Consider the following 25300-nt stretch of genomic DNA (forward strand, 5'->3'; position numbering starts at 1 on the left):
CAGCCCAGTTCAGCCCATCCATGGGGTGGATGCATCCTGCTGCCTTCTGCAGGCTGCTGGCACAGGCTGGGCATGGGTGAGGCTCAGGACAAGCACAGACTCACAGCCACATCCCTGCTGGGGCACTCAGTGGGGCTGAGTGCACTGGGGGACACCTGCTCCCCTCCAGGCCTTGGACACTGCTCCACTCCGACCACGGCGGTGCCATGAGCTGGGAGAGCCAGAGCTGGAGAAGGGCTGGGTGGGCAGAGAACAGCTCAGGCACCTCACTGGAGCAGGGGGGGAGCAGAACTTGCCTCAAGTCCCATTTGTGTCCCATGCCCATCACCCAGGGGCTGCATGGGGTCAGCCCAAAGCGCTGCAGTCATTTCCTGCATCACCTGGGACAGTGGAAAGTGTCCCTGCTCATGGCAGAGGTGCAACCAGAGGAGCTTTAAGCTCCCTTCCAACCTAAACCATTCTGGGATTCTGTGAAATGATTACAGGAATATTTTCAGGCCCTTCAAGCCACGGGAGAAAAGAAAGAATCGGCCAAGTCTAGCTCACACCTGCCTTTAAAACAGCTTTCTTTGAAATGAACAGGCTGCCTCAGTGCTAAGGAGATTATAAGCAGAGACACCTCTGCCAGGGGAGGGAAGAAGGAATAATAAAGGCATTCAAAGATATGACAAGAAAATTGGGAAAAAAAAAAAAGAAAAGAATGTAGCAGACTTTTTAGATCTAGCAGGAGGGGTACAAGGAAGATCAAGGCACAGACAGTGACAGGCAAAGTTGGACAAGGAACAGATTCAGAACATCTCTGTGGGGCTGACCACCCAGCCCAGAAGAAACACAAGGACTTTCCTGAGTCCCAGCAGACACTGAGCAGGCAGGGAAGGTTTGTAGGGAAAGTAGGGCAAGAAATGATGGATAATTAACAACACCAGAGAAAGCTCAGTGGCCTACAAACCTCTCCCTGCCCTGGCCAACTTCTCCTTGGCTTTGGACCAGAACTGTGGGAAGCCAAGGGATGGTTCCATACACCCCCACCCCTACAGGCTCAGGGAAGCTGTGACATGAAGAGAGGGGAAAAGGAGGGATTTCTTCTGGCTCTCCTCAACTCTGGGTTCTGCTCCCAGGGAACAAGGGACAGGACAAGAGGCAATGGCCTCAAGTTGTGCCTGGGGGGATTCAGACAGGCAAGAGACCAAGGCTGCCACGGTCCCTTTGTGTCTCTCTCCTGGGAAGGGGGTAGGAACAAGTGTTTGTCCCAAAGAATCAGGAATGTCCTGAGCTGGGAGGGACCCACAGGACCCCCCAGCCCAGCCCCATCCCTGCACAGACCCCCCAACAGCCCCACCTGGGCACCCCTGGCAGCGCTGTCCCAACGCTCCTGGAGCTCTGGCAGGTTTGGGGCCGTGCCCATCCCCTGGGGAATCTCTACAGAGTTCACCCACCAGAGGAAAGCTAGGGACCCACATCAGCCCTCCAAGCTTGCCCAGCACATCCCAAGGTCAGCCTCACTGACCCTGTCTGTCCAATGGAACCTCCACCCTCAGGAAGAAACCAAAAATAAAAGGATTTTAGGAGGAAAAAAAACCCCAACACCCTACATCAGAGAGCTCATCACAAGCACAGGGGGTGTGGCACCACCTCCCACACTCTGATGGCACAGCCCAGCCTCTCCAGGCAGCACAGGGTCCCTTTTGTTTCACTGCACCTTTTGTCACAGCACTGCCTGTGAAAGGTCAGTGCCTCAGGGAAGCAGCACATTTGATGATGGAATGGCAAAATAAGGAACTTTTTGGCTTGTTTCCTGAAATCTTCAGTTCAGGCCAAGCTGGAAGCAAATCTGAGGCCTGGATTCCTATAGATGAAGGACTGTGGCCACCTCACTGTTGATCTTTTCTGCATTTCTTGCTAACACTTATTTGTCTCCTTAAAAACCCCTAAAATCCATGCTCACATGTGACATTTGATGCATCTGCCAAGGCCAAAGCCATCATATCATCCCATCCAGCACACGTCAATGCAGCCTTGTAAGGGGAAGCTGAGAAAAGATGTGCAGGGAGATCTATTTTTGTACTTTAATTTTAAGGCACCCCCTCGACTCCTGCCTTTCTGACTCACAATCCAGTTCCAGAACTGAGGAATGCAGCCACAAAGCTGCACCCAGTCAGGAGAGGACATTCTGCCAATATTTTCATCCAAAGTTTGAGCAGAGCCACAGCAGAAGAAGGGACTTGTGCCACCATCTGGTATTTGCACAAGCAGTTACTTGGGAAAATATTTTACATTTTCCATTCATGCACTACCTTAATCTGAATTAACCTCCAAGTTTTGAGAGATTCTGAGAAACAGATGACTTTTAAAAGAAAATCCAGTAATGAAAAAGGAAAAACAAAAATCCCCCAGTCAGGTAATTTAAATTACCATCGTATTTCAGTAGGATCAAGATTTGCAGAAAACTGACTGTTCATTAAGAATCACTTGCTCAGCTCTTAAAAGAATCAAACATTTGGGTTGATCACAGAAAACCAGCTCAGCTTTAGAGATGAATCACTGGCTTAAGAAGGTGCTTTTTAACCCATGGCTTTCTTGAGGCATGGGAGTTTTTAACCCATGGCTTTCTTGGGGCATGGGAGCTTTGCCTGAATGTACAGGTTAACAACTGTGGGAACCCCAGTCTTGCTCTGGGGGTCCCATGTGGTGGTGAAATTTCTCCTCCAATCCGTGCTTCCAAAGAAAAACTCCACAGCCTCTTGTTGTTCAGTCTCAAGACAGTTTATTGTGAGTTATCTAAAAGATTTTCTTCTGGGGCTGCGGCTGTTTGGTCAGCGGCCCAGACAGAGACACACACACACCCTGACATCCTCTCTGTCCGGTGTCTTCTTCTTCTCCCTCCCTGCCCAGGGCTGCTGCTATATTTTATATGATATATTATGTGTTATATGTTTACAGTTTTCCCCCAATACCTACTACCTATATTACAAAGTGCTTTCCTGCTCTAAACCAATCTGTGAGTGCCAACATCACCAAGAAAATGGAGGTAAGGAAGAAGAAGGAGGAAGAACAGGATCAGCCCACTTTCCTCCATCTTAGAACTTCTGACCCCCATGTACAAAGTAACAAACCCCCTGTACAAGTGCTAAAACCCCCCTGTACAAGTGTTAAAACCCCCCTGTACAATACTAAAAAAATTTCCCCTTTGTTTTGTAACTACTTCTACTATACTGTCTAACCTTTTGTGACTGCTTGTTCCACTTCCAAAGTTAGTAACTCATTCCATGGCTCAAACTCAAAATCACAGCTGTTTCCAGCTGCCTCTCAGGGTCTAAAATGCTTCTGACCAAGGCCTGGATCCTCTAAAAATGTCTGAGAGACATTTTGAGTTCCAACAAACAACTCCACCTGTGCTCGAGTTTCTGTGCCTGCTCCATCCCAAAGCAGCATGGTGCAATGCACTGGGTCATGTTTGCTGTGGGAACTCGTGTTTCAGGGATCAAACATGATTCTGCTGATTTTCTCTTCAGCCCTTCAATAACACCCAATACTCTGCTCTTCCCAGATTCCAGCCACACAACCTTCCACCCTCAGACCGCACCAGAAGTCCTGTCCTGCATCACTTGGCACCTCTCCAATGCCTTGGCAGAGCTGAGAGCTTCAGGCAGTCAGTTTGGTTATTTAAAAGCCCAGGGGCAGAGCCATGAGGAAGTTTATCAAGGGTTAATAGCAGCTCCTCTTCCCTCACTCAGCCAGTGTCCATCTCGGAAGGCGCCAGCATGGAGAATGGAGTGTCAGGGCTTGGCTGTCCTGGAAAACCTGATCCTTGCTGGGCCTGCCTGGCTCCCCACTCCAGCCAGCCCAGCCCAGCTCCCACAGGCACGGGGGGCACAGGGAGGGGATGGCTCCAGCCCTGAGAACTTCAGAGCTGCACACCCCGGGGCTGAGCCTGCAGACCCCACTCCTGCTGTGTGCAAGCACTGAATGTCCCCCGAGCACCCTCAGCCAAAACAGCCCCTCGTGCTGCAAGCGTCCCAGGCCAGGCTGGCCAGGGCCTGGAGCAGCCTGGGATGGAGCAAGGTGTCCCTGCCCATGGCAGGGGTGGCACTGGATGGTGTTTAAGGTCCTTTCCAAACCAAGGCTTCCTGGGATTCTGTGCTGTGCTTTCACTACGGACTGTGTGCCAAGAGCATCCCAAAACTCCTCTGCTTCCCTGCAGACTGGTCAGGGACTGGGCTCTCTGTGTGAGGGGAGCTCTCAGCCCACTCCCATGGCACAGGAGTGAGCCTGCTCCAGCCAAAACCTTCTCCAGACCTTTGGGAACTGGCACACCTTCCACCATCCCAGAATCCCCACGTGTTCCAGCCAGCCACCCCCAAGAACTGCACGTGCCAGGAGATCACTCCCAGCACAGACAAGGGCAATCCTTCCCAGGAGCCTACTCAGAATGTGAGTTGTAACTTCAAACTTTTGGATGTTGACGCTATTGGACATGAAATTAGCACCAGAAGCTTGGTGAGTTCAAGACAGAAAAAGAGCCAATTTTATTTCTGACCTTGCAATATATAAAATTCCAAAAATGACAGTGGATTGGAGGGTGAAATTGCCACCTCTCCAACCACACTGGTCAAACCAACAGTCCATCAATTCTCTCCTCCCACAAAGAAGAATGCAAAACAATCATTATTTACATGAACACTGTGTGAGAACTCCAGTACAAATATGCAAACATTATCAGAAGGCTAAAGAAGTTTTATAAGAACTTTAAAACTTTCAAAAGAAAAGAAAACTTAACACTTTTAAAAATTAGGGCAAGAGTTTGTATCTTTGAATTTTTTTTTACAGCAGATAAAAACTGGGGAGAGTGCTTTTTAGGGGGAATTTCTGCTTATGCCCTCCTCAGCCTGGTTGCTGATGGGTCGGAGTCTCTGGAATGAGTTCCCACCTGAGTGATCCAACAACCCACTCCTTGGCAGAGGCACCTTAGGCACAGAGGGGAGCTCAGTCCTAGAGTTTGGCTTTTTTAGGCTCAACCAGGAGCCCTGTGAGGTCCCATCCCACAGGCTCCTCTGCCCTGGACACTGCAGCCTGCCAGGTTCCTGGCTCTGCAGCCTCCTCCTGACCCGGTGCTCTCTAAATTAAGAAGCTGTTACAGCCCACGGGGTGCTAAGAAGGTCACCACAGATCTTAGCTTAAAGGGCCCCCCTAATCCTGGCCAGACAGAACTGCCCGAGCTGCTAAGGACCTGAGCAGGTGATTAGAGCCTGGAATAGCTGTGCTCAGAGCCCTGATGGCCTCTCCACCCCGGCCTTTTCTGAGACACACACAACATTTCAGCCATCCCTGTTACAGAATTTCTGAGAGAGAAAGGGCATGATTTATGTCTGCAGTGAGAATTGAGCTGCCCCTCAGACCAGGCCCTGATAAGCAGCCATGGTGGGGCCTGTAAGCCTTTGATACAGTGAGAATATAGTTGTGGTGCAGTTAGAAATTATGTTAAGGTAACTACAAAGTAATGAGCTATCTGAGTGTGAATTTGGGTAGAGCTGCAGTGTGAAAAGCCTGACCACCTTAAGGAAAAGGTAAACAATGTTAGCTTGCCAATGAGAGTGCCTTTGTAAACTGTGAACTATATAGAAGTGTATAAAAACTGCCATCTTCTCTGGAATAAGGGGAGAACGTTGCATTAACCATATTGGTTGGATGTGTGTTCTGTCCTGTCCAGCTTTCCCGTTATCTGAGGTCCCTGGTTTTACATCCCTTTTTTGCTGAGCCACCTAAGGCTGCTCCTCTTCATCCTCTCACTATAGGGCACTCCCAGCCCTGTAAGGATGAACTCAGCTATTTCCAACACTTCCCCTGCATTCCTGGAATCATGGGCATTTTCATCAGCTTTCCTTGTTCTCCAGGCACTCTCTGTGCTCTTCTCTAAGTGCCTGAATGACAGATATTTCCCCACTGAAATACCTCCCAAGGAACAGGGAGCTCTGCAGCTGCTTCTGGAATCTGCCTTTACTCTGTGTGCCACCACTAAGTGCAGGGAGAAGTGAAAAATGAAAGAGCAAATCATCAGCCAGCAGTGTTCAGGGGCTCAAGAGTCCTGAGGAAGGGAAGAACTTGCTGGATAAAAGATAATTAATTTCCTCCACTTACAGTAAATACCTTGTAAAAAAAGAAGGGTCTACGCTTCAAAACTCTACTGAATATGCCACCAGCCAAAACAAAACTTGGAAAAATTTCTGGCAGCTTTCTTTGTAAAAATGTCTTCAATAGTAAAAATCCATGGATTTCTTCAATGCTGCTGAACCCCAGTTTCATTTGCTAAGTTAAATCCTGGTCTATGGAATTAGGGTACTGTCTTTGGAATTAGTAGCTGTCTTGGCCATTCACAACAGGGGTTTTAGTCAGGTAATTTGTTCAAACTATCTGTGTGCCAGAATATTTTGTGTCAAAATATCCTCACCACCACCATAGGCAGGTACACTAAGCTGGAACAGAAAAAGGTTATAGACAAATCTGATCAAACCCAAGTTCCCTTCCTCACTCAACTGCCTCATTTTGATTTGAAGACGTTTAGGTGAATCTTTTCTCTGCTGTTATTTGGAGTTTCCTGGATTAGATTTCCAAATAAGATCCTTATTTACTGCATGTGGTATCTCCAGGGGTCCATCACACAGCAGCACAGCTCCTGCCTCTGTGATAAGAGGTTTTATCTGATCACGTTTATATTTTCTCTCTTCTATACAATATCCAAAGGAAAACCCCAACTGTGATACCGATTAAAACCCAAGTTCTGCAAACCTTCCTGAATTGGAAACTGAGGACCCCATCCCTGCAAGTGCCCACAGCCAGGCTGGGACAGCCTGGGAAGATGGAAGGTGTCCCTGCCCATGGCAGGGGTGGCACTGTATGGTTTTTAAGATCCCTTTCCAACTCACTCCATTAATCTGTAATTTCTACTTTCATCCATCTGCCCAGGAACTGGAAGAGAAAATCCACTGCTGAAAACCACACTGCTGCATCTTCCTGCCATGAGTTGAGCACAGAACAAGGACACCCTGAAATCTTCACCCTCTGCTGAAGCCAACTCCAGGTTTTACTGCCCTCAAATCCTGCTAAGCCATTCTTACCAGAGGGAAGCTCCCAGCAGAGCAGGCAGAGCTCCAGCCCTCCCTGACCTCGTGGCTCAGGAAGCACAGCAGGTTCCAACAGGCACAGCCATTCCCAGGCCAGCATCTCCCAACCCTTAGGTCATGCTACCACTGCACCTGATCCCTAAATCCTTTCCCATCCCTCCATAAAGCCTCTGCTTCACAGGGGTGGTTTCAGCTCAGCACCCCGCCCAAGCTAGGTGTGGGGGATGTTAAACTTTCTAAATTGTGGCCTGAGGACACTCCTGTACCTTTGGGGATGGGGAACTCCTCTGCCATGACCTGAGCACTGACAAACACAGCCCCAGGAAGGAAAGACCACGGGAATGTTTCCTCCCAGCCCAAGTGGCAGGGGCTGCTCTGCTCCCCTCTGCAGCAGAGGTCTGAGCCAGCCCTGGTCCCAGCCCACAGAGCAGCTCTGCCTGCCCCAAGCACAGCCAGTGGTGCCTTGGCTTTTAGCTTTGGCATTTTTCAGATTCTCTGCTGCCTGGTATGTAACTCTGAGACTTCCTGTTAGGTGTTAGTAGGTTCTCTTCACAGGGTAGTTGGACAAAACAATCCCTTCCCAGCTGGAGAATCAAGGACAACATTTATCCAAAAAGCACAAACAATACAAAGAGAAGGGGGCTGAGACTTCATGACCTGGAGCTGCAATTGGATAATTGAACCTAATATGTAGATGAACCAAAACTGATAAAAGTGTAAAAACTCGTGACCAGGATCCAGATTCAACCTGAGTGCAGCCCTGGCCAGGCTCTGGTGCTGCCCAAGGTGAATCCTTTTAAGGCCTTTCAATAAATACCTGTTTTTTCCATTTAGCTCTGTCTAGTCTCTGCTCCAGATCAGCCTCTGAAGGCATCTCCAGCTGCCTCTCCCTGCACACCCTTGCTCTGGGATGAGCCCAGCAAAGCCAGCAGCAGAGTCACCTCCAGGTTACTCCCAAGTCACACTCGTTTTCATCTCCCCACAACAAACTGCAAACAGAACATCCAGGAGCCACACAGGCAATGAATCTGAAATGCAGACAAGCCCAAACCCGTGTCCAGAGCAGCCCACAGGGTGTAATCACAGACTCTGTAATCACAGACTGAAAGAACCAGGAATTAGGCTGGGAAAGACCTCTGAGACCACCGAGTCCAACCTCTGACCTAACACCACCTTGACAACCAGACCATGGCACTGAGTGCCACGTCCAGACCTCCCCTGAACACCTCCAGGGGTGCTGACTCCCCCACCTGCCTGGGGTTAAAGTGACCCAAGTCCATCACCAGCAGCACAGGGGACAGGGGCAGGGTCTCAGCAAACCCACCAACCTCTGACTCCCTGAACCCTCACACGAGGCCAGGGCGAGGGAACATCAGCCAGCAGGCTCCAAGGGAGGAATGCTCAGACTGCCCCAGAACCACGGCTCTGTAGAGCTGCTCTCCTGCCAGGTGGGTGCTGTCCCAAATCCCAGTGCTGTGGGAATGACAGGGAATCACAGGGCTCTGTCCCCCCCACCACAGCCAGGAGCAGAGGCAGTCACTCACCAGGGCTGGCTGGGCACTTGGGCTCTGTCACTGTCCCCGTGCCCGCAGCGGGAGCAGGCGCAGCTCCTCTCTGTGCTCTTCACCCTGCAGGAAGCAGGACATGGAGGAGGGTAAGCAGATAATCCACGACTTTCTGGGAGGGTGTGCAGTGCTGGGAAGCAAAGCTGCTGCTGTCTGCAAGGATCAGAGCCAGCACTTGCTGAGCTAAGACTCTGAGCTGCTTAGCAGGGAGCTGGAAGCAGAGCAGACAGAGGTGGTTGTGTTCCCAGGGCTGAGCACTGGAGGGGGTGGTTTGGGCTGCCTCAGGCACCAGAAATCCCACCAAAACTGCTCCATCAGGTTAATGCTAGCAGAGGACAAGGACAGAAGGCAGGCAGGAATTTTTGGTCACGATGGCTCAGGGAAAAAGCAGAGTTTCTTCCAAGTGAAATATCCCATAGTAAAACTTTTTCGTAGTTGTATTCATTTATGTATTTAATATTTGGAAAATGTGTTTTTGAAACTGAAGATTTTACTTTGGGCTAGATGGGATTTAAGGTCCTTTCCAAACCAAGGCTTCCTGGGATTCTGTGCTTAGCTTTAACTACAGACTGTGTGCCAAGAGCATCCCAAAACTCCTCCTAAAACTATTCCTTGATGGAATTAAAACATTCTGCTTTAAGTCAGTTCCTCTGAGTCCCCTGAAATGTTCCTGGAACTTTAAATTAAGGTGCTTTCCTTTTCCTGCCATGGCTAAGATACCTGGCTGACCTGCCCAGCATGAGAGATGTGTCAGCTGGGGACATAACCAGGATTCAGAAGTGGAAGCTGTAGGACTTTTACAGGCATTTTTTGGCAGGGTCACCCTCAGCAGCCACTGGCAGAAGCTCCTGGCACAGTGAAGTTGGTCCAGACAGGGTGTCCAGGGATGCTCCTCACAGGGAAGGGTGCAGAGCAGGGATGCTCAGCTCTCTGTGCCCCCAGGGATGTTAAATTAGACCTGAGTGAGGTCTCAGAAGCTGATTGATAACCTGGAGTGGAAACAGAAAAGAGGTGCCAGAAAAACCTCACCAAGAGTGAATCAAGGGAGCTGAAAAAGGTCACCCTCCACTGTCCCAGGCTGCTCCCAGCCCTGTCCAGCCTGGCCTTGGGCACTGCCAGGGACCCAGGGGCAGCCACAGCTGCTCTGGGCACCTGTGCCAGGCCTGCCCACCCTCACAGGGAGGAATTCCTTCCTAATCTCTAATCTAAATCTACCCTTCTTCAGTCACTGAATTCCCCTTTTCTGTTTGAGTCCTGTGGAAGCCAGGCAGCAAAACCAGCTGAGCCCAGCCCTTGCAAGGCTGGAGTTGATCCATCGAGTGCCCCATCCCATGATTTTTGTAGAATCACTTCAACCCTCAACACGAAAGGAGGCAAGCACTCTGCCAAAACACAACATCTTTTGAACAAAGTAACTGCACTAAAATGTGCTGGTTTATTTCCACTCTGAGCTCCCCAGGCTTTTCCCTTCTCTCCCTGAATGATAACCGGCATAAAAATTAAACAGAAGCTCTCCAAGAGCCAAGGAAACGCACAGGAGGACAATAAATCCCGGGCTGATGGCTTTGTGGGGGAGCAGGGGGAGGGGAGAGGGGATGGACCAGTGCAAATCCTGACCAAGATACATCACAGACCCTTCAAAAGCCACCACTCGTCCTCGGGCTGTGGAGTGTCACTAGTGCACACTAAGTAAGTACACAAACACTTGGTAAATTCAAGGGTTAAAAAAGAGAGAGTTTATTCAAGCATCTGATATTTATAGAATTCTAGAGGTGACCGTGGATTGGAGAGTGGAATTACCACCTCTCCATCCACACTGGTCAAACTAACAGTCTGTCAATTCTCTCCTCTCACAAAGAATGCAAAACAACTAATATTTACATGAAGAGTGTGTGAGAACTCTAGTAGAAATACGTAAACAGATTAGAAGGCTGAAGAAGTTTTATAAGAACTTTAAAACTTTCAAAAGAATTATAAAAAAAAAACCACCTTTAAAAATCAGGGCAACAGCGGATGGAGCAGCAAATTTGGACGGAGCAGCAAAGGGAGCCTGCCCAGCACAGCTGTGGGCTGGAATGGGATGTCCATGGTCCCACCAAGCTCAGACCACAGCCAGTGCCACCCCAGCACACCTGCACCCCTCCTCACCGGGGGATGGAGCCTCCCCCAACACCTCCTCACTTCCCAAAAGCCACAATTCCGTCCCCACTGCTGGCTGCTGAGGGCAGGGGACCTGCAAACAGATGGGGTTGGGGGCATTTCCAAAAAGTGCCTTTCCTGCTCAGCCAAAAGGCCCTGCAGGATGGACACTGGGGCCAGGGCCTCCCTTCCCAGGGCTGACACTGGGATCAGCTGGGGACTCCAGGAAAAGGGAAGAGTCACAGTGAAGCCCAGCTCTGAGCAGGAGCTGTCCCACATGGAAGGTTCTCCCATCTGACCTGGGATCCTGACAGCAGCACTTCCACTCACCTGAGAGCCTCCCAGGGCATCACACACAAGCCCAGTGCTCTGGAAACACCAGCACTGGTGTTCTTCCAGCAAACAAGATCTTCTGTAATTTCACAGGCACCTCCTACTTCGTTAAAGAGCTGGCTCTCTAGGGATTTGCTCCTCAACTGGGGCAGGAAACGAAAGCACAAAAAATGCCATTTAATTGGGGATACAGATCCATTTTTGCAGTGCCTATCATAATGATGTGTCCTTTAAAAACAAGTGTGGAGCAGGTGTGAGATGGCTCCAGCTCTGGACGTGCATAAAAAGGGCTGACAGAGCAGCTTGTCTCAGAGAGAATCAGGTGGTGCAACTTCAAAACTCCTGCTCCATTTGGGTTCTCTCTTGCTCTCTCTCCCCTCAAACTTCTCTGCACTATTGACTTTTGAAATGGATGAAAAGAAATGGCATCTCAGGGAAACCAAGGGGCTTGAAAGGGGGGTTTGAAATGGGCCTCTGGAACAGTCCCAGCAATGGTCCCTGAAATTGTGGGGCAGGGCTGGTGGTGGTGTAGAGGATGGAGAGGGGAAAATCATCAGCACAGCCAAGGTTCAGGAGACCAGAGCTGTCCTGATCTCCAGCCTAAACCTCCCCTGACACAGCTCCAGCCATTCCCTGGGGCCTGTCCCTGCCCAAGTGACACCAAGGTGCTGATGTGTGCCTTGGGAGCCAAGGTAGGTGGGAGGGGGTTTCTGCTTCCCCTCAGGTCTCCCAGCCCCTCTCTCCATGCCCCATCCCTGGAGGAGAGATGTGATAAAATCACTTTCACCCTGAGGGTTTCAGAGGACCTGCAGGGAGCAGAGTTGAAGAACCAGGAGAGCTTCTGGATGTGTTATGGTCCTTGTTGTAAGAAAAGGGAATCCTGGAGCTCATCTTTTGAGCTGCTGGGGAGTCTCCATGCCACTCAAGGCAGCTCAGTTGGCTCAAGCCTGCCCAGAACAGCTCCCACAGCTGAGGCTTTTCCTTCTGAAGCAGCTCCAAATCAGAATCCTCACGTGTGTCCCCACACTGAGAACCTCTCAGCTTTCCATGGGAGCTGAGAGCTTGGATCTGATTGTGCCCCAGCCTCTCCTGGGCATTAAACCAAGGAGCGAGTGTGACCCCTGAGCACTAGGAGACACTGGGAGACACTGGCAGGAATTCTGGAATAACCAAACCATTTGAGTCCATGGCAAAGGCAGAGTGGCTCAGCTGGAAGTGTGAGTGTTCCTCCAAGAAAAGAGAGCCTGAAGCACCAGAGCAGAGGTTTCTGCCCTCTGTGCTTCTCCAGGATCTTTAAACATCCTGGATTTATTTTAATCTATTTTTCTAACAAGTACCTTTTTTGGACCTCCTCTCATAGCAGGCAAAATAGGGAGGAACCTCGTTTAATTGGTGCACTTTAATTAACTGCCTGTTTTGTCAAAGCCCTGCTCCTGATTCTGATGCAAATTCACAGCTTTTGTATTGTAAGCAATATCTCAGTTTGGCTTCAGTCTTAACTGATCTTTAAATGTCCTATTTTCCTGGATCCATACCCACAGGAAGTGTGGTTTGGGTTGGAAGGAACCTTGAAGATCATCTTGTTCCAATTCCCTGCCATGGGCAGGCTGTTCAGATCCTTCAATTATCACTTCTCTGCTCATCCCACCTTGGGCTGGGTTTCTTTAGCCACTGAGCACATCAGCCACTTTTCCTGACCCAGCTTTTGGGCCAGGATGCTGCTCAGGGAGTGTGCTGGGAGCTGGCTCTGCTCCCAACTCTCTCCTGCTGCAGGAGCCTCTGGCTGGGAGCAGGATGTGCCTTGCAGGAGGCAAATATCTTCTGTATCAGAGACAGGAAACCCCAAACCACATCCCAGGCCAGGATGGGAGCAGGGATAGGTTTTACTGTTTCACTTCCAGGGGCAGACACAGCTCCCCATCGTCCCTAATTTTATATCCTGACATCTTCATCTTCTGCCTGTGAATTTTCTCCCGCTGTCAAAAGGTCACCAGGCCAGCTGGAAAGCCATTTTTCACACCCTGGCTAATCCAGAGGCACCTGGCTGCCTCCTTCCACTGGCAAAATGCTGACAACAAAACTAATTAGTGGGCAGCAGGACCGTGGCTGGGTGACAGCACTGGCCTTTACTGTACCAGCCAAAAATTCAGGGGATTCAGGAGCAGATCCTGGCTCTTCCCCAGACTCCTTTTGTGACCCTGGTTCCAGCTCTGTGCTCTGCCCACTGAGGCTGGTAACACTGCCCGGATGTGGCCATGCAGGTAAATTAATTTATGGTAAGGAAATAATGCATTAGGACGGGCACAAAGGTCTGTTTAGAATAGAACTGTGACTTGGTTAAGCTTGGTGCATTAGCTGAACATTCCCAATATTCTCACAATGTCTGGCTGAGCAGACTGAGTGGAACAGGGTGCCCAGAGCAGCTGTGGCTGCCCCATCCTTGGAAGTGTCCAAGGCCAGGCTGGATGGGGCCTGGAGCAACCTGGGCCAGTAGAAGGTGTCCCCTTCCACTGTGGAAGGTGGGATGGGAAGTGCTTTGAGGTCTCTTCCAATCTAAACCATTCCCTGGCTGTGAGAAATGATGCTCACTTCCAAAATTTAAAAGGTTTATTAAAACCTTATCAAAACTACAACAGGAGACAGAGAATTTTCCCCACCCTGTGCTCACCCACACAATGGAGGTTTCACCTTTTAACCCTTTAGCCCCATTCAAAGTTCTGTCCATCAACTTCTTTGCTGTCCAGTGGTGGAGATCACTTCCTTAAATCCTGACTGGAGGTCAGGTGCTGCCAGAGTAACAATCTCACCCTCCCAAATGTCCCCAACCCAGGCCAGCCCCTGATAACAACACAAGGAGGTAAAACCTCACTATAAATCTGTAGAACTTCTCATAACATACATACATGATACTTGCCTTTTAATTGAGTGTCAACCCTCCCATTACACATCTACCACCCAGAAATGTCCAGGGCCAGGGGATGCTCTGCAGAAGGAGGCAGGTAAGGAAGGGTTAACTCCTCCTCACTCAGCTGGTGTTGTCATGAACTGATGAAATCCACCACTGGAGAATGGTCCATGGACCACCACCCACCCTGAAATCAGATCAGGGCTGCAGAGTGCCCTCCCCTGTGCCAGGCAGAGCACAGGCATCCCTTGGAGCCCAGCTGCTTTCCTGGCATCCCTCCCCAGCACTGGCCCTGCCTGTGGGGCACCATGCCAGCCCCCAGACACCCCCCAGCTCCTGGGGAGCTGCATAACCCCAGCTCAAAAAGGGAATGAAAAACATCTCAACATCCCCAGCCAGATGGTTTTTCCCTGCCTATAGAACACAAAGAGGGGCTCAGTGAGCAGGGCAGTGTCTCCTGAATCCCAGCACACCGGGACACCCCCGGAGACAGCAGAGAGGAAAGAGAAGCCCTGAGCAGCCTGTCAGAACCTCAGCAGTGGGGATAATTGGTTTGTACACATTTCTCCCACACCCAATTACCAGCTCGGTTTGGTGGTTGATTGTACACCACTCTGGTGCAGCAGAGCTGCTGCTGTTTCCATTCCTGCACATATCACCCAGTCCCTAAATCATTTTTAATAGCTCCTCTCCTTGCGTGCCCTCCCGGCTCATTCCAGCCCCATCAGCACGAGGCAGGTTGCAGATATGGAGGAGCTGACATTTCTCTTTTGAGTAATTTGCAGTGGATTTCTTGCCCGTTTGATGTAGTCATTTTGTTCTCGGCACTGATGTGACATTAATTATTGTTAAATATTCTTATCTGTTACACACAGTTCTGTTTAGATAAAGGTCAGTGCGTGAACCCCTGACAGTGCTCGTTGCTGCCATGCTCCAAAGCCAATTTGTCATCCTCTCCCTTCAATACCTTCATCTTGGTCTCAGTTCATTTTTCCATTAATTCAGGCACAGTAGAGAGCCATTAAAAAATGCAAAATCTCTCAGCTGTTCAACTCAGAACTTGGACAGGGAATTATGAGGCTAAGGAGCACCAGTTGCACAGGAAGGGCAGGGAATAATGCCCAGGAAAATCCAGCAGCAGCCTCTTTTAAGGAACTGAATGGCTGCCCCCCAAAAATCTGGGCATAGTTCTGCTTTAATGAAGATCAGCTCAGCCTTGTGCAGCACATGGTGCCCTCCCAGCCTGGTGTGATGGGATAACAGCACAATCTAGAGGCCCTGGCACAGGTGCCCAGAGCAGCTGTGGCTGCCCCTGGATCCCTGGCAGTGCCCAAGGCCAGGCTGGGCAGGGCTGGGAGCAGCCTGGGACAGTGGAAGGTGTCCCTGCCCATGGACTGGGTGGCACTGGATGGGCTTTAAGGCCCTTTCCAGCTCAATCCATCCTGGGGTTTCTGATTCTCTGAGATACCCACACCACCCTCTCTTGGCAGAGGACAAGGACAAGCTCAAGCTGTCACAATGTCCCAGAACAGAAGCACCCCCAGCAGTGATCCATCACCCCAGAGACCTGAGGAGCAGCTGGGCCTGCTCATGGGGACTGAAACCTGCACCAGCCTCTGCTCTCTCTTGCTTTTGATCTCTCTGCCCAAATAATTCCCCTCTGCCACCCTGAGGTGTGGCTTCCCACCATGCCACCTGCAAGGTGGGGACTGCAATGCAGGGACAGCCCTGCTGGGACTCACTCCAACACCCCTGGTCCCTGCAGGCCTTGGGACCCCTTGAAGAGCCAAAATTGGGTCTCCAAGGCCTGTCAAGAGTAGGGGTGCTGAGAGCTTCCAGCAGCCCCCACATGGCTGTCCCTGGGGCCAGGTCACACGTCCTGCAGGGACACAGGGCAGCAGGGCACAGCCAGGCTGGCACAGCTGGCAGCAGGGACAGCCCAGCTCAGCTCCCACTGCAGGGAGCAGGACTGCAGCCCCGTGCTGAGCAGCCCCGTGCTGCTGCCCTGCTGCACCTCGTGGGCTCCTGTGCTCCATCCACAGCTGCTGAGAATTTGAGACTTTCTGTGCTGACAGACTCTGACCCCCAGGAGAACACTGCATTGACCTGAGGCCATGGAGAAGGCTTCCAAAATGGAATGATAGCACTGGGCTTATAGGTGTGGAGTTTGAATAGAAGAGTGTGATATCACACGGTGGAAAACTTAAAGTTTAAGGGTTTAGAATATAGTAATAGATATAAAGCAAGATGGAGGTTTTAGGGCAGAGGCTGGTCTCCTTCACCTTCAGCACAGCCACAACCCAGAGCCAGCCTGGTCACACTGCAGAGTCCAGGCCAAGGGAGGCTGAGGGAGCCCTGCAGAGCACATGGGGAGCACAGGCCATGGAGAGGAGCTGACCCCTCAAGCCAACCTTGAGTAACAAGGGCCAGGGTGAAGATGCTCAGGAGACTGCAAACCCAGAGACAAGACAATCCAATGGCTCAGCTGCCTGGAAAGGAGGATTCTGCAAAGGTGGATTCAGCATGACTGAAGTACCACATCATGAGTCATGTGCTCGTCCCGGCACTTGGCAAATGGAAGAACATTTGAGCCTTTATTCAAAGTGGCATTTAATTTTGCATTGTACTAAATCACTCTGTACTTCTAAATAAAAGAGAATAAACTCCCAAACTCAGTGAAACACAAAGAAATAGTGCAATATGCTGAATGTAATCAACTGTGGTTTCTCTTCCTTCACTTGAAATCTCAGAATAATTAAATCTGCAAAGGACCTCTAAGACAACTAAGTCCAACAATGCCAAACCCATGTCCCTGAGCCCCATGCCCACATGTTTTTTGGACACTTCCAGGGATGATGACTCCACCACTGCCCTGGGCAGTGTGTTCCAGGGCTTGACCACTCTTCCTGGGAAAACATTTTCCCGAATCTCCAACCTTAACCTCCCCTTGCACAACCTGAGGCTGTTCCCTCTCACCCTGTCCCTTTTCACCTGGGAGCAGAGACCAACCTGGCTGCACCCTCTTGTCAGGGAGCTGAAGAGAGCCAGAAGGTCCCCTCTGAGCCTCCTTTTCTCCACACTGAACAACCATCTCATTCATCAGAACCACAAATGAGCTCCTGGACAGAGGGATATCCCATCCCAGGTCCCTGCTGCAGCAGAGCCAGTGGGAAGCAGCAGCACTGCCCCCTCCCCTCTGCTAAATCAGGAGCAGGGGAGGGCGAGAGCTGGCTTCACACTTGGGAGAGGTATGAGGCAACACAGGTCCTCTCCAGCCCTGGGGACACAGTGTCCTGAGGCTAAAAATACAGAGACAAACCAAAAAGTCAAGGCTAGCAAGAGGCATTAACAGAGCCTGTTTATTTCTGTAGCCAGGGAGCATCCAGAGAGAGTCCCGGCACTTGCTGCCTGCCTGACGGACAGGCTGCTGCAGCTGGAGGAGTCGGGTTTCCTGCACACACAGGGCTGTCCCCTGTCCCCTCTCACACCTTGCTGCCATTATTTTTAGCTGCTGCAGAAAACAGGGAGATGTGCAGGAGCAGAGGGACAAGGTGAAGCGTGGAAAGCAGTGCCCTGGTGAAGGCTCTTGCCTTGCTGCCACCACGGGGATCCAGGTTTGTCAAGATTTGTGAACAAGCGTGTCCAGACTCAGCAGGATCCAATATGGAAATCTCAACCCAGGGTCCTCATAAAACAGGAAAGCTGGACAGGACGAACATAGGTCGAACCAATATGGTTAATACTATGTTATCCATTTATTAGTGAGAAGATGGCAGTTTATACACACGTCTAGTTTACAGTTTACAAAGGCACTCTCATTGGCAAGCTAACATTGTCTTAAGGTGGTCAGGCTTTTCACAATGCAGCTCTACTCTAATTCACACTCAGATAGCTCATTACTTCGTAGTTACCTTAACATAATTTCTAACTGTGCCACAACTAATTTCTTACTGCATCAAAGGCTCCTAGGCCCCACCAAGGCACTTATCAGGGGCCTGGTCTGAGTGGGCAGCTCAATTCTCACTGCAGACATAAATCATGCCCTCTCTCTCAGAAATTCTGCAACAGAAATCTCTGTACCAGCCTTTACCAATGGGAGATGTCCCACACCCAGAGCAGGACTGGGCTGCCCCTGCTGCCCACAGAGCCCCACCACACCTGGGCACAGCTGCCACAGGTGGGGCCTGGCCCTGCCGCAGCCCCACGGGCCAGAGGTCCACGGGAAGTTTCCACTGCCAAAAGCAGTGGGATGCAACTTCACTGGGCTGGCAGTGGCAGTTCTAAGGACAGGCATGTCCCCTGAGCCTGCCCCAAACAGAATCATCACAGAATCCCAGAATGGTTTGGGTTGGCAGCGACATTTAAGACAATCTCTGTCCAACCTCTGCCATGGGCAGGGACACTCTACCCCAGGTGGCTCCAAGCCCTGTCCAGCTTGGCCTTGGACACTTCAGGATGGGGCAGCCACAGCTGCTCTGGGCACCCTGTTCCATGACTGGAGCTGTCAGAGCTCAGCTCCCCTCACCTGGCATAAAAAAACCCCAGTGACACCAGGGTGGAGCCACTGGAACACCAAGGGAACACCACAAGGAGCCTGTGGCACTGGCTGTGTGCCAGGCTGAGCCTCCCACACAGGGCTCTTCAATTCAATTTGCCTTCCTTCATTAACCACAATGGATTCACATCCAAACCAGCACTGAAAACAATCAATTATCTCTCCATTTAACCTCACTGCCATGTTATCATTCCCTCTGTCCCATGTCTGGCTCCCCTCTGATACCCAAATTCTTGCAGGGCTGACAGAAATTTGGCATGGTCTTCACACTGCAGGACAAACTTACAAGGTAAATAAAGGATAAGATCACAGCTTCTTCTGCAAGAGTGATTTCAGCACTAACTACTGCAAAAACATGAATAGAAGACTCCAGACCTGTAAGTGCAGCTGATCCCTCTGCACTTGCACTCCAGTGCATGGACTGAGGTCTATGCCCTGCTGTAAGGAACCACATCCCTCTGATGGGAATGCTGCTGGAGCTCTGGGATAAACAGGCACTTGATTTTCAAGGCTGATGGCAGAGGTACCTCGTGGGAAAAGAACATCCAAGAAGTTTTACCCCTCAGCAGATGCTGTTGGCTCCAGGTGCTGGTGCAGCACTGAGAGTCACAGAACAACAGATCCCCAGTGTGGGATAATTAATTTTTTGTGCTACTTTGGCCTCTGAGAGCACATCAGATGAGGCAAAGCTGGTCTGAAACTAAAGGGAAGGTGCTACTGCTGCTCTGCCATTGCTGAGCTTTGACACAAAACCCAGTAAATCCCAGTCCAGCAGGCACCTGGTGCACAGACCATGGTGCCTCCAAGCTCTGACCAGTTTCTCACCCTCACCATCACAGGCACCTCTTGAGAGCCTCCTCCCAAAGGAGCCAGTGATCCCAGGGCAGCCACAGGAGACTCCCCATGGCCAGGTTCATCCAGGGATGTCCCCACCATCCACACAGCTCCAGCTGCAGAGGGGTGCTCATTCTATATTCAGCTGGGTGGTTTGTTGTACACAAGCAATTCTTTTCTGTAATGGAATGGGGGGTGTATCCTTACGATTAGGCACAGTCCTTACATGCAGCCCTTAATTAGATTTGTGTAATTAGAAATTCAGTGAGATATTTCACATGGTGGAAATAGTCCTGCCTGGTGGGGTTACATGAGACAGCCAGAGATTCCTCTGGAGCTTCCAGAGCTGACTGATAACCTGGAACAAATGACATCTCCAGTTCTGGGATCTCCACGAGGTGTGCATAATGCTCAACATCAGGCTGATTCTGCATGGATGAAAGGCAGAAATCAGGCAAAAACACATGGAAAACACCATGACAGCTCCTACCAGTATCTTCTTCTCCTGCAGAGATAGTCAAGCAGCACAATCAGGAGGGTGATGCTGCAGCCCCTGGTGCTGCACTGGAGCCCCACACACCCAGCTGGGACCAGGAGATGGGATGTCCCCAAGCCACCATTGTGGCTTGGACACAGGAGTGAGATATTCATGTACAGAACACAGAGAAAGTCACTGAGGGAAATCCTAATGGATCAGAAGGCTTTTGCAGCAGGCCAGGCAGACAGATGGGAGAGCTGACCACAGGACTCGGATCCTCCCCACTGCTGCACCAGCTGGGGAGCACCAGAATCAAGCAAGCTGGTTGCCCTTTTTGGGTTGTTTATCCTAGAAAATTCACCAGCTGAGAGGTGATCCAGGCTGCTTTCCACAGGGGCAAGTCAGGTCAGACAGAAAATCACCTAGGCTGAAAGAGAAACTGTACAGAGAGGAATCTGAGAAAGGTTTGGAATGGAAGGGAATTTAAAGACCGTGGCATTCCAGCTCCCCTGCCTGGGCAGGGACTGCACCCACCAGAGCAGGCTGCTTTGAGCCCCATCCAACCTGGCCTGACCAGGTTGCAACCAGATGCTTTTACACTCCAGCTGAGGGGGACACAACCCAAAGTTATTCTAATTCATCCCAGGGCAGAAAAGCATCTTGTGGCACAGTCAGGAGCTGATTTGGACTCACCCTGTGGCCCTGCAGCTTTGAAAAGCTCCCTGGGCATTTCCCCCTGGCATGGCTGTTGGCACAGCACTGCACCAGGCAGCTGTAATGGGCTGAGAGCTCTCTGCACCCCACAGGAAAACAGCAACAGCACAAAACATTCAGGGAAGCAGCAAGAAAATGCTCTCCTGAGAGACCTGAGCCTGATTTTTTTTCCATTAGACTATTTTTACAGATGGGGAAATGAAGCAAGAAGCCAGAAATGGCCCCCAGCCACAGAGTTATTTACTGGTAAGTGAACAGCCAGCTCTGCTATCAGAGGCACTGCTACCCTGAGCACTATCTGCACCTCAAGGAACTCCTCCCAGCCAGGCAGGGCTGTGCTCAGGGATGAGGTGGCAGCCAAAGGCATGCTCCACACCTTCCCCTGGCTGGGTCAGGGTGGCCAAAGGGACACCAGAGAGCCTCTGAGAAGGGAACACCTATAACACCCCCACTGGCTCTCATCCAGCTGGGAAAAGTCATGGCAGGATTTGAAAAAAGCTGGAAGAGAAAGAAAACAGCAGGTCTGAAAGTGGAAATAGCAATGCTAGAAAAATCAGGGCTTCTCCTGGAGAGATTTTGTTCCAGGAAACTGTATTTTCCATTAAACTGGCAGGTGGGAAAAGGGGCAACCAGTTACACAAACAAGTAACTTGTGATGATAAGAGCATTTGATTAAGGGGCACTTTAAAGGAGGTTCTTTACAAACATTTGAAGGACTCTAATACATGTTTGCAGTCATGTTTGGAGCTAATTTAAACAAAATGTTTAATTGCACAACCAGGTGGGAGACAGATTATATAGTAAATTCTGGGTTTTTTTCCTCTTCCACAGCTTTCCCTTAGGTTCACGGTCCCCACTATTCAAATTTCTCCCAGTCCTGTTGGTAGGAGTAACACTTTTCCTGCTCCCCTTCCAGCTCTCAGTGCTCAGTGACTGCAATCACAGCCCTGAGTGACTCTCAGGGACCCTCCAACTTCTCAAGCCAATCACAAACAAACAGCAAAGCTGGAATTTCAAACATTGCTTGAAACTGGATAACTCTGAGGGCTCTTCACCAAAACCCCTTGATGAGCAGGCTTGGGAGAAACCTCCTGTCTGGAGCAGGGGCTGGTGCAGAGGAACCTGTGCCCCACAGGAGCCTCTCAGTCTCTGGAGAGCTGCTCCCAGTGCATCATCCCAGCAGGTTTGGGTGGGAAGGGACCTTAAAATTCATCTCACTTCACCCCTGCCATGGCAGGGACACCTTCCACTGTCCCAGGCTGCTCTAAGCCCTGTCCAGCCTGGACTTGGGCACTGCCAGGGATCCGGGGGCAGCCACAGCTGCTCTGGGCACCTGTGCCAGGGCCTGCCACCCTCAGAGTGAGGAAATTTTCTCTAACACCCAATCTAAACCTCCTCTCTCAGTTAGAAGCCATTCTCTTGTTTTGTCCCTCCATCCTTGGACCAAAATCTCCCTCCAGCTCTCTTTGAGCCCCTTTATGCACAGGAAGTTTCTGAAGATGATGGTCCTGTAATGCTCCAAGGACAGGAGTAGAGTAGATGGACTTAGGACAGAAGTTCATTTTTCACTTCACTTAAAAGAAGTGAAGAACACAGAAATCCTCCAGTTTTAATCCAAAACTACTCACTAACCCAGAATAGCAGGTGTGCTAGCTGTAACATCTACTGTGGGCACCCCTGCAGCTCCCCACTAGTTCTGCAACTCAAACCTTGCACAAAAATCCCAGGAGCTGCTCACCCAGCCCCTCACTCTGTGACAGATCACACAGATGGCTGGGACTCAGGGATGGGATGTGAATCCTTACTCACACAGTGGCTCCAAATCCAGCCCTGCACCTGCATCCCAACACACTTCTGAGCTCCACAAAGGAGCAGCTCTGCTAAGAACCCCACTTCTCACCCCAGTGTCCCCAGCACAGAGGGGCTGGGCAGGGGGCCCTGACAGGTCAGCTGGGGTCAGCAAAGCCACGAGGCAGCTGGAGCTGTCCCCTGCTGGCTCAGCAGCTCTGCAGGGCCCTCCTGGCTCACTTCACTGCTGGACACACGTGGCTGCTGCTGGCCCAGACAGATGGAGGCAGGTGGGTGCACGGAGGAGACGGCCTGAGCCCACCCCCAAAGGTTTTGGAGAGGGTCCCCTCAGGCAGCACCCCAACATGGGCTGCTCCCCTGTTCCAAGTACCCATCACTGGTGGGAAAGGTCTAAGGTCCTGAGCTCCTTCCTTTGCCAAAGCAGCTTGGACCAGCCCCAGCACCCTCTCCTTGCTCTGCCCACACCCCAGTCCCCCCCAAACCCATTTTTGGGCACTCCTGCTTTGCAGACTCCTCCTCAGCACAGAGCAGGGGATCTCTGCTCAGCGTGGTCCTTCCCACAGGGCTGGCTAAGGCCATGCACAGATGAGAGCTTGGACCCTGGAAACAGGATCTGGGAGTGGGAAGGGAGAGTCCAGTCCCCCCTCCCCACTGCCATCTCTGCAGTGACATTCCTGCTGTGCCCTCACAGAGGTGGAGCTGCTGTGGATTAACAGGAACCTGCTGGGCTCTGCTCCTGCATCCAGCAGATATGGAACCCTGATCCAACAGGGTCCTGACACAAATCCCTCCTGCTCCCCACCCCTCCCAAGGAGAATGACTGTCCATCAGTCTCCTGGCAGTGAAGGGGATGCTAAGCCTGTGTCTGTGGTGGGAGGGAAGAGCCACAGGAGATGGGAGTGGGTGTAACATGATGGCAATTACAGGAGAAAGGTAACTGCCTTCAAGGTAATTACAGGACAGAGATGCCTTACAGGCTGCAGCCATGTCTGGCTCTGGTAATGGACAGTGCCAGCTGAACTCCCCCCTGGAATCACCCTGGGAGTGAAGGTAAAACACCTGTGTCCCTCAGACACAGCCAGAGCCATGTTCCTGGCCAGTGCTGTCCAAGAGGGAACACCTGCCATGCCTCCTGCAAAGCACTGTGCCCACCCTCCCAGAGCAGCAGCAAACACCAGCAGGGTCTGTGGTAGCTCCACAAAGGGCTCAGCACATCCTGACCAGCCCCAGCCACCATCCCCATGAGCAGCTCAGTGCCAAGGTGCCAGTGGAGGAGATACAAGAACTTCTCTGTCCTGGGCTGTAAGATGTGTGCGCATTCTGTCAGCATCTGTCAGAGCTGGGGCAGGTCTCTGCTGCTCCCTGGGCAGTTTTTTCTTCATCTCTCCCACAGCCAATCCTCCCTGCAGGAGATCTCTGCTGTCCATGGCCAGAGAGTGTCCCTGCATGGCTGAGAAAATTCCAGCATCCATGGGGAGATGCTGCACCCAGGGGAGGAGCCAAGCATTCCTACCTGGATCCACTCTGCCTTTGGAACCCCACAGCAGCCTTTGCCCCCTGCATTCCCAGAGGAGCAGCTTCCTTCCCCCTGCATTCCCAGAGGAGCAGCTTTCTCCCCCTGCATTCCCAGAGGAGCAGCTTTCTTCCCCCTGCATTCCCAGAGGAGCAGCTTTCTTCCCCTGCATTCCCAGAGGAGCCCAGGCCCATCTCCCCCAGCCCTGGAGCTCCAGAGGAAAACTCCCCCCTTGTGCAGGATCCTGCTCCAGCAGAAGCACAGCTGGCACTGCAGGAGGGCTGAGCCCCCCTGGGATGGGGCTGAGCCACCTCCCTGACACAGGGGGACAGGGCCTGCTCTTACTCATACACTGGTTTGGTTTCTTTTTTGTACTATTGCATTTATATTTTTAATTTTCCTAGTAAAGAACTGTTATTCTTACTCCCATATATTTGCTTGAGAGCCCCTTAATTTCAAAATTATAATAATTTGGAAGGAGGGGCTTTGCATTTTCATTGTCTAGGAAGGCTCCTGCCTTCCTTAGCAGACACCTGGCTTTTCAAACCAATACATTCCCTGATTTCAAAGAGCATCCTCCCTGGGTTGATTTAGCCCAATTTGTCATAAATTGATTTCCTATTCCTATTGGCTTAAAGGAAGAGCAAAACAGCTTGGAAGAGTAATTCTGATTCTTGTACTAGAGCAGATCTGTGCTGGTTAGAAAGTGTAAAGATCTTGTTGAGGCAGGAATATCAACTTGGGACTCCTGGTGTGTGTGGAGAGAAGACTTTTTCCTCCAATGCTGCCCCAGCTCTGGGGTCCTGAGCACAGGAAGCACCTGGAGCTGTTGGAGGGAGTGCAGAGGAGATCCTCCAGAGATGCTGCAGGGGCTGGAGCCCCTCTGCTCTGGGACAGGCTGGCAATGCTGGGGGTGCTCACCTGGAGAGGAGAAGACTCCAGAGGGGCTTTAGAGCCCCTTGCAGGGCCTGAAGAGGCTCCAGGAGAGCTGGAGAGGGACTGGGGACAAGGGATGGAGGGACAGGACACAGGGAATGGCTTCCACTGCCACAGGGCAGGGATGGATGGGATATTGGGAAGGAATTGTTCCCTGTGAGGGTGGGCAGGCCCTGGCACAGGTGCCAAGAGCAGCTGTGGCTGCCCCTGGATCCCTGGCAGTGCCCAAGGCCAGGCTGGATGGGGCTTGGAGCAGCTGGGACAGTGGGAGGTGTCCCTGCCTATGGCAAGGAGTGGACCTGGATGACTTTTGAGGTCCCTTCCAACCCAAACCAGTCTGGGAATCTTGGTTCCTCCCTGCTGTTAGGCCTGGCTTTTCAAAACCATCTGGGGAACGTTGG

At 51.2% G+C, this 25300-nt stretch overlaps 1 protein-coding gene across 12 annotated transcripts in view; it reads right to left on the reverse strand.

Moving 5' to 3' along the window:
* Nucleotides 1–25300, reverse strand: part of RALY (RALY heterogeneous nuclear ribonucleoprotein) — a 130024-nt gene that overhangs the window by 77465 nt on the left and 27259 nt on the right. For 7 of the 12 annotated variants that reach the window (XM_085557929.1, XM_021540446.4, XM_085557927.1 and 4 more), the window contains one exon: nt 8663–8746. The exons of the other annotated variants lie outside the window; for them this stretch is intronic. The gene's annotated coding sequence lies outside the window, so the exon portion shown is untranslated. The remainder of the gene's footprint in view (nt 1–8662; nt 8747–25300) is intronic. 12 annotated transcript variants of the gene reach the window in all.

The sequence above is a fragment of the Lonchura striata genome, chromosome 20 (genome assembly GCF_050655825.1).
Source record: "Lonchura striata isolate lonStrDom1 chromosome 20, ASM5065582v1, whole genome shotgun sequence".
In the NCBI taxonomy this organism is placed as follows: domain Eukaryota; kingdom Metazoa; phylum Chordata; class Aves; order Passeriformes; family Estrildidae; genus Lonchura; species Lonchura striata.